General features: G+C 35.6%; 1 pseudogene; it reads left to right on the top strand.

The window, feature by feature from the left end:
* LOC148295912 (uncharacterized) overlaps positions 1-13996 on the top strand; it is a 35082-nt pseudogene that overhangs the window by 10311 nt on the left and 10775 nt on the right.

The raw sequence follows: 13996 nt of genomic DNA, 5'->3' as shown, positions 1-13996 counted from the left end.
TCGAGCAACATTTGTATTAGGAGGAGAAAATATTCAAAGCTTGAAACAATTTGTCCTGACTCAATGCAAAAACGAAAATGTGGCGCCCCAAAAACACACTTGTCAAAATTTGTGGTCGCATATGCTTTTGTATGGTTGTGTTTGATGAAGGCACAAGATTGTAGTGAAACTGATGTGGCTTCAATGGAGGGTGATGATGGCCATCACCTATTTTGGGAACTGCTTAACACCTTGTTATGTAGCAGAGAAAAAGAGAGAGGTCATGGATGAGTACGGGGTTGTAAACTAAAAATGCTTGGCAAGATATAAAGTTGTGGATTGGGTTGGGTTGGGTCTAAATGTTGCTCTCTAGTTTGAGTGAGCTCCCTACCCAATAATTAAGACAGGGCCTAAGCATTGGTGGAAGCTGGGCCAAAACTAAATCAATAGCCCAAGTTAATGGAAGCAAAAAGGGCTCGACCCAGTCCAAACTCTTTTACATTCAGCATATCAACGGAAATTAGAGAAGCAAAAATCAAAAAAATAAAATAAAATAAGTCCCAATATTCTAAATAAATTAAAAAAAGGAATGCGCTTCTAGGTCAACTCAAGTAATTAAAAGCGGTTACATATCCACTCGAAATCAAGACTATAAAGAGAAAAAAAATTGAGACAATCCCATGCATGTATCAGGTTTTCCTACAACACTAAAACCATCCCCACCAGCTATTGGAAATCGAATAAAGTTGCCAATTAATCTTGGCTCCAAAGGCATCCTTTCACAATCGCATTTGTTCGCACCACTTTTGCAAAACCCAAGGGAGGTGTCGTATAGCAGTGTAGCTCGGAAGTCCGAGTGTCGTATCCACAGAGAGCAGTGTAAAGAAAATAACAGAGATGAAAAAGAACAAGTGTGATTGAGAGGTTGATTTATGCAAGATTTGATTTAGAGAAAATTTAATTGATTAAAACACTAAGGCATTGGGTTTCCACTTTTAACATAAGCATGCAACTCTTAATAATTTGATCCACAAAATATTTTCCTTTGTAGTTGTTCAAAATAATTAAAGCCCTTTTTAATTTCCTTTAGAAGTATTCTAAGCATAACTTGTACCATTGGCAACAAACTATCAAAAAATAATCTTCATCAAAATTCTATTAATCTTTAGTAATTCTCTTCTCTTTTAAAAGCATGAAAGTTTTTACTACACAATGGGAAAAACATGATTGAACCCATGAAATAGATTATCAAACATTCATCAATTAATTAAAAAGAAAACAACAAATTCCTTTTGAACAAAAACTACAAATTCACATTAAAGCTTAAGTTTGGATCAAACTAATAAAAATTACACACTTATATTAAAAGCTTTCTCCCTAGCCTTAGCTAGGGAGTTAGTTCCCCATAATAAAATAAAACTAAAAACAGAAATTAAAACTTAGAAAGATGGAGGAAGGAGAGAGCTCATAGAGTTTGAGGAGCTTGGTCTCGTTTTCCATCTGCAGCAATGCTCTATTTATAGGAATGGGAGCTCTTTGTTGCATCAATTGTATTTTGCCATGAATAAACAAATCTCATTGCTTGCCGCCAACCCACAATCAGATAGCCATACATTTGTTTATTATCTTCCAATTGCCTTTGTCTATACAATTCCCTCTATAGTGTTGCAGACTCCTCTTCTTTATTGGCTACGTCCCATTTTCTTATTCATTTGTTCAATCCATTAGCTTGCTTTAAAAGCTTGGTGCGGCACTCCAAACTTTATTTTCAATATCTATTGGTTATTGCTTCTTCTTTTCTAAGTTGGGCAACACCTCAAGCAAGAATTTGCTTATTTTTCTCTGGTGATGGCTGCACTTATGAAAGATGTACCTAAAAAAAGAAATCATCATCAATTATGTAATGGGTATGTAAGCAAGTGCAAAAGTGAAAAACAAACCTAATTAACTAAAATTGTAAGAAAATCAATTACTAACAAATATATTTAGGGATAATAAATGTGATAGTTTATGTGCTCATCAAATACCCCCAAACCTATAATTTGCTAGTCCTCAAGCAAACTAAAATTAAAAAACTAAGCATAAATGAAAACTAACTAAGCCACTTTCGTAGGGATCTCGATTGCATTTAGCGTATGCAATAAGCCTTTAAACCCCTAGGTTGCCCTAGTGGACGAGTTATAGTCTCGTGAGGGTTTTCAGGGATGATACCCACAAACATTTGAAATTTTAAGTAACTCTCCTGCCAAATCATCATCAAGAATGTTAAAGCTCAAAAACCAAAATTCTCAATTCATGAACAAATTTAAAAGAGCGAACACAAATCTAAAACTTTAAGTTCTCCCAGTCTAAAGTCAAAGTCATTTATCACCATTAATAAACTTTTCATTTGCTTTCTTTGGTGTAAAGTGAACTAACACAGTTGAGAAGACAAAAATTCAATCATAATCACACCATCCTTGCTATCTTAGATTTTTTTTTATTTTTTTTTATTTTTAATAATAAATATATACATGCTATTATGTGGACTGTGCAATGTTGAGCTCCCTTAAGCTTTCTAATTAACCCATGTAGCGAGTGTTAGGCCAATGACTCTCAAACACAAAGGCTTTAAGGTATTAGGTGTTGAAACACCCCGATGAGCTTAATAACTCGAGTTAAAAAGGCTACAAAGCTAAACAAGTCACATATGCATTTTTTTATTTTTTTATTTTTTAAGAACTTCACGGTTTGACGCGAACACTCACTACTGATTAGGCAAGAGGCCCGGTTACTAAGTGAAAGTTCTCTTTTTATTCTTTTTTTTTTTTTTAAAACAACAAAGATAAATACAATCAATCTCAAACTCTATCTTCTCAAGCGCATTAGTGTGAGTGTGAATTTTTCAAAGCCTAGCTCATAAATCATTCATTAAGTAGAAATAAATGAAAAAGACTAAAGACTGGATTAGTTATCGTATCGCTCAAGTGTTCTCAATTTTAAACTCATGCATGAATATCAAATCTCAATTTAATGCAAGTCTGTTTTGATGACAACAAGCGTGGAGGTTTTTCTTTTTCTTTTTATTTTATTTATTTTATTATTATTATTATTTTGAAATAAAATTTACAAACTAACAAATTGCCAAAAATAATTCCACTTCCCCCCAACTTGAATGAAACATTGTCCTCAATGTTAAAGAATTTAGGCATCAACAATGTTATAAGAAATAAGAGGGTTTAAAGCAATTAAATAAAGAACAAACAAGAATTTAAAATTACAACACAGTTGTAAAAACATAACAAAACCAAACAAAACAATAAACCCTAACAAACATTTCTACGCACACAGAAATTCAGCCCATGAGAACGTCCAAATCAATTGAAAGCCCAAATGTTTATTATTGTTTTTATTATTTATTATTTAACTAAACGTGATCAGAAACGCAAAGAGTGAGATTTCTGAAGAGGAAGAGTGTGGTCCCTGATGCCTCGGTTCCTGGGAAGTCACGGGCAAAAGAGGTGAGGGACGTGTCGGCGTGCAAAGGCCGCTTTCACATCCCCAAAGCTAGAATTATTGGCCTCTTGGGTGAAGCAGAACGACTTTTTCACTTTGAAGGTGGTGAAAGGTGAAAATGCAATTAAGGGGGGGTTGGATAACAAGTGAGGCAGATGGAGATAAGCCATAAGGGCGCGCGAAACTCAGAAGCGCAGCGGCTAGGGTTTAGAAGAAAATTAAGTCTATATAAGGCAGAGAAAAAAAAATGAAAAACACAAACTTAAAAACACACAAAAGAGAAAAGAAAGAAGAAAAGAAAGTGAGAAATCAAATGGCCTCTTCCTACCCATTTTCGTTGGATCTCAACCTAGCTCCACCGACTCAGACATTGGGCCAAGCAGCAACACCAGTATGGATGCCCTACTTTGGCTCCTCCCGGGGGCCTGTGTCTGTCAATGACTCGATACTCCTAGATAACGATGTTGCTATTGGAGTTGGCAGAAATTTAGTGACTCCCAAAGATATACGTGTGTTTGGGACAAGGGATGACAACCGGGTCACGAGTGATGCCCTGGCACTGAGCGTGCATAGTACAGCATGTGTCGCAAGTTTGGGTCATCGCCTACTTGCGAAGTCCCATGAGGTAGAGGTGCTGAAAGCTCAGTTAGCGGCGGAGCGAAGTATGGTTGAAGAGTGTCAGAGTGCTATAAAAAGCTTGAAAAGGGAAAGGTCAAGGATAGTGGAGGTGAATCGACACCAGCTAGAAATATTGCGGGACGAGAATAAAAACCTATCAAAGATGGTAGAGTTGTACTCTCGCGACATGCGGAAGCAGCTGGAGGACCTAGACCGACCGGGTAAACGCAAGCAAGCCGCTCGCGAGAATAGTTACGCTCAAGCGAAGATTGCGATCTTTGGGAGCTCAAGTGATGAGCCCCAAGAGGCTGTGCGTGAAAACCCAGAAGAGGACAACCATAGGGCCAAACTCAAAGCTCCAATGGTCGAGAAACCAAGCACTGTGAAGAAATGATTTGTACTGCAATATTGTTGTTTTTATTTTAATTTATTTTTGGTTGTTTTTGTTTTTTTTTTGTGTTTTTTTTTTTGTGTTTTTTGTTTTTTGTTTTTTTTTTGTTTTGTTTTTTTTTTTTCGGAAATAGAAGAGTAAGGTTGCAGAAAAAATTTTTAAAAAAGAAAAAGAAAACACACTTCCCAACTAAAATAAAACAAAGACGACAAACGGAAAAGAAAACACATTTCCCTAACTAAAATAAAACAAAGATGATAGCCGAAAGGGAAAGGCAAAAATACAAAGCACTAGAAAATGAAAGTAACGGGCAAAAACATAAAACACCAGAAAACACGGAAAAAAGAAAAGTAAAGTGAAAGTAAAGGTGCTCCCCCTTGAAGCGAACGGCAAATTGCTCGTGAAGCGAAGGGATCGAGAGAAAAGGGCAAACAGCTGGACCGCGAATCCCTCATCAGCAGATGTCTATTTAAACCACACATTGGTAAGATGATGATACCCTACACTTCATCCTGCAAACTCAAGGAAAACCATCAAAAATATCCAGAAACAAAACAATGGCATCCTCATGCACTCACCTTGATGATCTCAACCTTGAATTGTCCCTTGCACCTCCGAATGCCCAGATAAGGGCTCCTCCAAACCCTGTCTTCCCAAACTCCACATATCATCACGGCACGGCCTCAAACTTTGCTGAGGCAATACCGAACTTTGCTGAGGCAATGCCGAACAGAGTATTGCTGCTGGGAGGCATGACTGCCAACAGGCTCACAGCGACAGATCATCTGCATGTGGCGCAGAGGTCTGACAAAGCTGCAGTGGAGGAATCCCACAATTTGACTGTGCTCCATGCCGTCTCGGCTACCAATTTGGGCATGCGTTTACTGGCGAGGACGCGGGAGTGTGCATCCCTGAGTGAGGAAGTAGCTTCCTTGAAGGCTATGGTGGCGGACTTGCAGAAGCGGCTCTACTGTGCCAATCAGCATGTGGAAACACTGCAGAGGAAAAATGAGGAGCATGTAGAGCTGCTGCAGATTCTACAAGTGCGAGCAAATATAGACAATTAGCAGGATGCCTCAAGTGGCTCAGAATGCAAAAAAGAATCATGTGATTCAGAATTCTACGTACGCATGTTCAAAATTGTGTTTGTAATCACATGGCATGGAATAAAATAAGCATTTGAGCCAAAATTTCTGATTGAGCAATCATGAATCAAATTTCTTATATGAAACACTGTTTATGAATAATGGAGATTTAAGATCAAACAATGTCATAAAGAAAAGTTGAAAGGGAAATAAAATAAAATAAAATAAATAAATAAATAAAATTCTACTAACAATAAAAGTTATACTAGCAATAGAAGTTGAAATAAACAAACCAAACAATCTTTTAATTAAAATCACTAAAAATAAATAAATAAATAAATAAAATTTTGTGCAGGAAATTAAAAGAACATTTGGAATTTTTGCACCAGGTGTTCCCGACGCATCTTTAAGTTCTTATCCACCTTCAAATTCTGGTATCCACCCATTTTCTTCTTGTACCTGTGCAGAATCCAACAAAGAAAAATTATAATTTACTTCAGAGTTTTGTGCAAAATCATAATCTTCATTGACCAAACAAGTTTGCAAAGAATCAGAAAAACAAGAAGAATCAAAACAATCTTGAACAATTGTATCAATCATGTCAACTTCTTCGTAATTTTCTTCGCTTTCAGGCTGTTTGCGTATGTTGAATATGTTGAGCTCCAATGTCATGTTCCCAAATGATAGTTGCATAAGTCCATTCCTGCAGTTAATATGAGCATTAGCTGTAGCAAGGAAAGGTCTTCCAAGAATAATAGGAATTTGAGAACTAGAATACGCAACTGGTTGAGTATCCAAAACTATAAAATCAACAGGAAAATAGAATTTGTCTACCTGAACCAGCACATCTTCCACCATACCTCTTGGAATTTTTACTGAACGATCAGCCAATTGCAATTTTATAGAGGTGGGTTTTAATTCACCAAGACCCAATTGCTTATAAACCGAGTAAGGCATCAAATTTACACTAGCACCCAAATCTAGTAAAGCATGCTCAACATAAAAATTCCCAATAACACATGAAATTGTGGGACAACCTGGATCTTTATACTTGGGTGGAGTATTAGTTTGAATAATTGCACTTACATTTTCAGTTAAAAATGCGGTCTTTTGAACATTGTGCTTTCTTTTTACAGTGCATAAATCCTTTAAAAATTTTGCATATGAAGGAATTTGTTTGATAGTATCCAAAAGAGGGATATTGATTTTCACTTGTTTAAAAACCACCAAAATATCAGGATTTAAGTCTTTCTTAACTGCCTTAAGTGCTTGTGGAAATGGGACAGAAGAATGATATTTCAAAATTCCAGAATTATTCTCATTTTCTTTAATATTATCTTCACTACTCTTTGGTATTTCAAAATTCTTTTCTTTTTCAACATTTGTTGAATTTTCTAGCCCAATTATTCTTCTACTTTGGGGAGTTGTGACAACTTTAACTTGATCATGCTTATTATCATGCAAAGAGAATGAAGTCGAAGGAATGTTTACCTCAAATTGTCCAATAAGATTAGGTTGAGTTTGAGCAGGAAACTTGCCTTCCTCATCAATTGATAACGCAGAAGTTAGTTTCAAAAGAATATTCTTAATCTCACCAATTTCTTGTGCAGTTCTTTTGTTAGTAGCATTCTGCCTCTGCATGAATTGCTTCAACACACCTTCCAAACTTTGCAATTGTGAAGATTGTCCTTGCATCTGTGGAGAATAAGAAGAAAAATTAAGCTCCTTTTTTGAGACATTATTATTAAAATTATTTTTCCAACTAAAATTTGGATGATTTTTCCATTGTGGGTTATAAGTTTCAGAAAAAGGTGACAATGAAGATTTTTTGAATTGATTTATGTAGTTTGCGTGATCATGCAACATGTTTCTGAAAACTGGGAGTGTTGGACACTCTTTTGTTGCATGTCCTATGACCTCGCAAACTTCACAAATATTAAATTTTTCTTCGCTTGAAACTGAATTAATTCCGTGTAGCAGTTTAGAGTTCAAAGTTTCAACTTCCCTAGCTATTTTCGCTATTTGAGCTTTAAGACCATCTTCCTCTTTAAGCCGATCAATACCGTTACTAGAAGCGTTGGCAGAAACTTTGGTTTTTTGGACAATGATGTGAGAACTTTCGGAAGCTGCCCAAATTTGAGCTTTTTCTGTAATTTCGTCAAGGAAATCATATGCATCATCAGGATCTTTATTCATGAAATTTCCATTGCACATTATCTCAATAAATTGTCTATCTTTAGGCAATAATCCATCATAGAAATGACCAACAATTCTCCATATTTCAAGATCATGATGTGGGCATGACATTAATAGATCTTTATACCTTTCCCAAGCTTGAGGTAAAGACTCGATTTCATTTTGCGCAAATGTGGTCATTTGTCTTTTCAAAGAATTTGTCTTTTGATTTGAAAAAAACTTTTTGAAAAACTTAGTTTGCATTTCAAGCCATGTTCCAATCGTTCTTGGCCTTAATGAGTAAAACCAAGTTTTAGCTTTATCTTTTAGTGAGAAAGGAAAAAGTTTAAGTAAAATTGTATCTAGCCTACATCCTTCAGTTGAAAAAGTACCACAAACTTCTTCAAATTCTCTAACATGTGAATATGGATTTTCAGACTCCATTCCATGAAAACTTGGTAACAATTGAATCATACCCGGTTTAAAATTAAAATTATTATCATTCGTAGGAAAGATAATGCACGATGGCACACTTCTTCGGGTAGGATGCAAATAATCATGCAATGTTTTAACAGGTGGATTATTATAGTGTATATCCCTAGCTTCATCATTTTTATTATGGACACTATGATTATCTTCAATATGATGAAAAGTTTCATTGTTTTCATTAGTTTCAGCCATTTCTGATGATCCTAAGTCAAAAAGAAAATTTTCAAAAACAAAAACAACTTCATGTTCTAATTGAGGTGTTTCTATAAATCTACCAATTTTATCACGAGTTCCCATTAATAAAATAAATAAATAAATAAATAAATAAATAAATAAAATTTACATAAAGTAAATAAATAAAGAAACAATAGAAAATTAAAAAAAAAAATTAATATTAACAATGATATGAATTTGGAAAGAGTGTACCAGATGTGAAGAATTTCACATAACCAGCAAACCTTTGACCAAAAGGGATCTCTGTATTCTTTGACAAGCCGCTCCCCGGCAACGGCGCCAATTTGTTCGCACCACTTTTGCAAAACCCAAGGGAGGTGTCGTATAGCAGTGTAGCTCGGAAGTCCGAGTGTCGTATCCACAGAGAGCAGTGTAAAGAAAATAACAGAGATGAAAAAGAACAAGTGTGATTGAGAGGTTGATTTATGCAAGATTTGATTTAGAGAAAATTTAATTGATTAAAACACTAAGGCATTGGGTTTCCACTTTTAACATAAGCATGCAACTCTTAATAATTTGATCCACAAAATATTTTCCTTTGTAGTTGTTCAAAATAATTAAAGCCCTTTTTAATTTCCTTTAGAAGTATTCTAAGCATAACTTGTACCATTGACAACAAACTATCAAAAAATAATCTTCATCAAAATTCTATTAATCTTTAGTAATTCTCTTCTCTTTTAAAAGCATGAAAGTTTTTACTACACAATGGGAAAAACATGATTGAACCCATGAAATAGATTATCAAACATTCATCAATTAATTAAAAAGAAAACAACAAATTCCATTTGAACAAAAACTACAAATTCACATTAAAGCTTAAGTTTGGATCAAACTAATAAAAATTACACACTTATATTAAAAGCTTTCTCCCTAGCCTTAGCTAGGGAGTTAGTTCCCCATAATAAAATAAAACTAAAAACAGAAATTAAAACTTAGAAAGATGGAGGAAGGAGAGAGCTCATAGAGTTTGAGGAGCTTGGTCTCGTTTTCCATTTGCAGCAATGCTCTATTTATAGGAATGGGAGCTCTTTGTTGCATCAATTGTATTTTGCCATGAATAAACAAATCTCATTGCTTGCCGCCAACCCACAATCAGATAGCCATACATTTGTTTATTATCTTCCAATTGCCTTTGTCTATACAATTCCCTCTATAGTGTTGCAGACTCCTCTTCTTTATTGGCTACGTCCCATTTTCTTATTCATTTGTTCAATCCATTAGCTTGCTTTAAAAGCTTGGTGCGGCACTCCAAACTTTATTTTCAATATCTATTGGTTATTGCTTCTTCTTTTCTAAGTTGGGCAACACCTCAAGCAAGAATTTGCTTATTTTTCTCTGGTGATGGCTGCACTTATGAAAGATGTACCTAAAAAAAGAAATCATCATCAATTATGTAATGGGTATGTAAGCAAGTGCAAAAGTGAAAAACAAACCTAATTAACTAAAATTGTAAGAAAATCAATTACTAACAAATATATTTAGGGATAATAAATGTGATAGTTTATGTGCTCATCAGCATTCCTTGTTCGCCAGCAATTGAATGTTGAGTCTGTCTGAGAAGGTGCTGGGAGTTCGCCAATGAGATATCCCAACTTGTCGTTGCCAGCAACATATATCTCAACAACTTGAGACCATAAAGCATAGCTGGAGCCATCCAACTTAATGCCAATTTATACAACAAAGGTTTCATAAGTAATAGTTGGGGTCGGAGTCGAAGTCGGTATTTGTGTCTTCAGGAACTTAGCCATTTGAGTAGCAAATTCAGTGTAGGTAGGCTGAGAAGAAATAGTAGGATTGGTGGTGCTACTTTTAGGATGGAAGAAATCGTCTTCCCCCATGACAGTGTGAGAATGTGAAGGTAAAAAGTCCCACATTGGAAAGTTAGAAAACCTTGCAAGGGTTTATAAGGAATTGGGTTACTCCTCCCATTGCCAATTGGTTTTGGGGTGGAACCTCAACTTCCTTCTGTAGGAAATTCAAAACATTTTTCCAAAGTTCATTTGAATATTAAACATGCATTTAATCAAATTAATCGCAGCGGAAGTCTAAGGTGGTTGTTTAAATTCAAAAACAAAACTTCTTCCAAGTATCTTAAGCCATGAACATTGATATGTTTTTCATAAATGAAAATTCAAGAGAAAGGATAAGATCTAATTACCCTTGAAGCAATTATATGAACCAATTTGTGTTTGGTCTTCTCTTGATGATTTCCTCTTTGTTGATCTCCTCTTTGATCTTTGATCTTTGCTCCTTGATCTTTCTCCTCCATGTGAGCCACAAAAGTATATGGCCTCTAAGTCTCCACACCAATGGAACCTTGAGATGAGAATAAGTATCTTGAGAATACTTGGATGCTAGTGCAAGATTCTCAAGAATGGTTTCAATCTAAACCACTTTGAAAGATGAAAGTGTTTCACTCTTGAAAACTATCATTTCTCTCTCTTTGATCTCCCAAACCTATTTGGTTGATGTTGGATTGTGTTTGTGTGTTAATGAGCTTATGGAAACAATTCCCATACACATTCACTTAACCATTTTCGGCCAAATCCCATTGGGCTTCCAAAATTGGGCCTTATGACACTTAAACCATAATATTTAGGTGTCTTAAGCCCTTGGGCTTGATACCCAACCATTTGGGCTTCCCTCTAACTATTATCGAGGCCCAAATACGTTTTTACACGTAGTAAATCATCCACATCAAATCAATCAAATTGATTTCCTCATTCTCATTTGTATTACTCAAAGTTAACCATTTAAGGTGTGCGATCCATTAGGTTCTAATTAGCAAGGCAGTGGGAAAATATTAGAACTCTTTCTAATCAACTGGAATTAAAACCCCTTTTTAATTCTTCCTTTATTTGGATCGATCACAATCAATCCTAGGACTTCCACAAGCCAAGAGTGACATCTAGCAATATATCAAGGCTACCCAAGCTAACCAGAATAGATGAAGAACCTATTCAGTTGGAATTGCAATGCAATACGATCCTTCTCTTATACAATGTTTCAAATCATATTATTAGGGTACGGATTGTTTATGTCAAACCCCTAATATGATTTATAACCTCATGTGATTCAAAAGAACATGATTAAGAACAACTTTCTAAATCAAGCTCAAAATACTTTGGCCAAAGATTTACTGAATCACATCTTGAAACATTCTCCTTCTTTATCGAAAGTAGAGATTCCTTATTGTACATTCACATGCCCCTATGATGAATTAAGAGATCCCAACAACACTTAAGACAAATCTTTTACGGCTTGCCTTTGTGAGCTATCAAAGATCAATAACGCATCATAGGACAACCATGATGCCTCAGGTCTAAGGACTAATTTGCATTATTGCAACTATGAGTTCTCATTTGACATGTAGATAAATACTCCATATGAGAACTACGGTTGATCGCGTTCAGTGTACTCATTCACTAATGAGCACCCACATACTTGTATTAGTGTCAACTACACAAATGGTTTGAGACTAACCATCCTCCCAATTGAGCATACATAATATGTGCTAATCTTGACGGTTTATCAATGTCCATTTGATAACCTATGATTAGGAACATTTTGGGATACTACAGTTAGAGATTAAAGGTCTCATGAATCTAATCTTCTTTAGATTACTTTATCTCTTATTTAGCATACCCTGGACATTTGTTTCTTTACACGATGTAAAAGATAACAAAATAAGTTTGCCCTTTATATATCATATACGAAATGTATTCTAAGGAGATTACATCAAATGTATTGGCTCTTAGGGCACATTTCTAACAATCTCCCACTTGCACTAGAGCCACATAGCCATGTATCTCATACCCATTATCTCTGTATGTCTATCCAGTTGTGACTGTGACATAGGCTTAGTGCATGGATCTGTTACGTTGTTTGCAGATGCCCCATCTAATGGTAACATTTTTCTATGTGTTTGGATCTCTGATGAGACCTAGGTTCCTTGGCTTGAGCTATCGCCCCATTGTCATCACACAGTAAAGGTACTTGTGACATTATGGTTAGAACCACATTTAGTTCGGTAATGAACCTTTTATCCAAACAGATTTTATTGTAGCTTCTAAAGCGACAATGTAATCAACTTCAGTTATTCTCTAACTAACTACGTGTCCATTCAAAATGAAGACGTACCCTTAGGTGGATTTGCAATTGTTGATATTAGATACATTATCCAAATCAGTAAATGCTTCCACTTGCTACTCTGATGTTCCTCCCAGATGAGGAACATGTCCTTAGTCCTTCTTAAGTATTTAAGAACATACTTGACTGCTCCCAATTGATCCAATCATGGGCTTGATTTATATCTTCTAGTTATACTCGTATAACCGATATCATGTCTTGTACATGCTATGACATATATGAGAATCCCAATTGCATATGCATAAGAGATTTTTACTCATCTACTGTATCTCATAATGAGTTTTTGGACACATGCTCTTAGAAAAGTGAAGTCCATGTCATACTGGAAGTAAACTTTTCTTAGACTGTTCCATATGAAATCTCCTTAGCATCTTATCAACATACAAGGATTGAGATAATCCAATTATTCTCTTAGATCTATCAGGATAAATCTTTATCTCAAGTATGTAAGATGCTTCTTTAAAATCTTTCATTAAGAATGATTTTAATGAGTCACAGCTTCACTGAAGATATCATTCCTATATCGTTTCCGATAAGTAGTATGTCATCTACATACATCACTAGGAATGCTACCAAACTCCCACTGACCTTTTGTACACTCATTAGTCATCCATGTTTTGTATGAAGTCAAATGTTTTGACAACTTCATCAAATAGGATGTTTCAACTCCAAGATCCTTGCATCAACCCATAAATGGATCTATGTAGCTTGCATACCTTATGCTTATCAACTTTAGAAATGAAGCCTTCAGGTCGATCTATATATAGTTCTTCCTGAAGGTGGCCATTCAGAAAAGCCGCCTTCACATCCATTTTGACAAATCCCATAATCATGGTATGCAGCTATTGCAAGCCAAATCCGAATAGACTTTGTCATAGTGACAGGAGAGAAGGTTTCTTCATAGTCAATCCCTTCTCTTTGCTTGTAGCACTTTATTACTAGCCTTGCTTTGTAGGTTTCTACTATCCCATCTGAGCCTATCTTCCTCTTAAAGATCCATTTATTCCCTATTGGTACAATACCAGGAGGAGGATCAACTAGAGTCTAGACTTTGTTGGTATACGTAGAATCCATTTCGGATTTCATGGTTCCAAGCCATTTCTATGAGTCAATGTCTGACATTGTCTCATTGTAGTTCGAAGGGTCTTCGATATCCTTACAATCACTTAGGAGATTCAACTCTCCTTTGTTGTCATGAAGGAAACCATAATACCTTTTAGGCATTCTGCTAACCCTTCTTGAACTACGTGGAGTCTGTGTTACAACAAGTTTGTGGATCTAGGATTGCACTTAGTTCAGTGTTGATTTCTAGCTCATTGGACAATTCCTTGAGTTCTATCTCATGTCCCCCTTTTCCCATCAAGAGTGTATTCCCTTTTTA

Source organism: Prunus avium, chromosome 3 (assembly GCF_965620075.1).
Source record: "Prunus avium chromosome 3, drPruAviu1.hap1.1, whole genome shotgun sequence".
NCBI classification, from domain to species: Eukaryota; Viridiplantae; Streptophyta; class Magnoliopsida; order Rosales; family Rosaceae; genus Prunus; species Prunus avium.
This window is presented reverse-complemented; position numbering and strand designations above follow the sequence as displayed.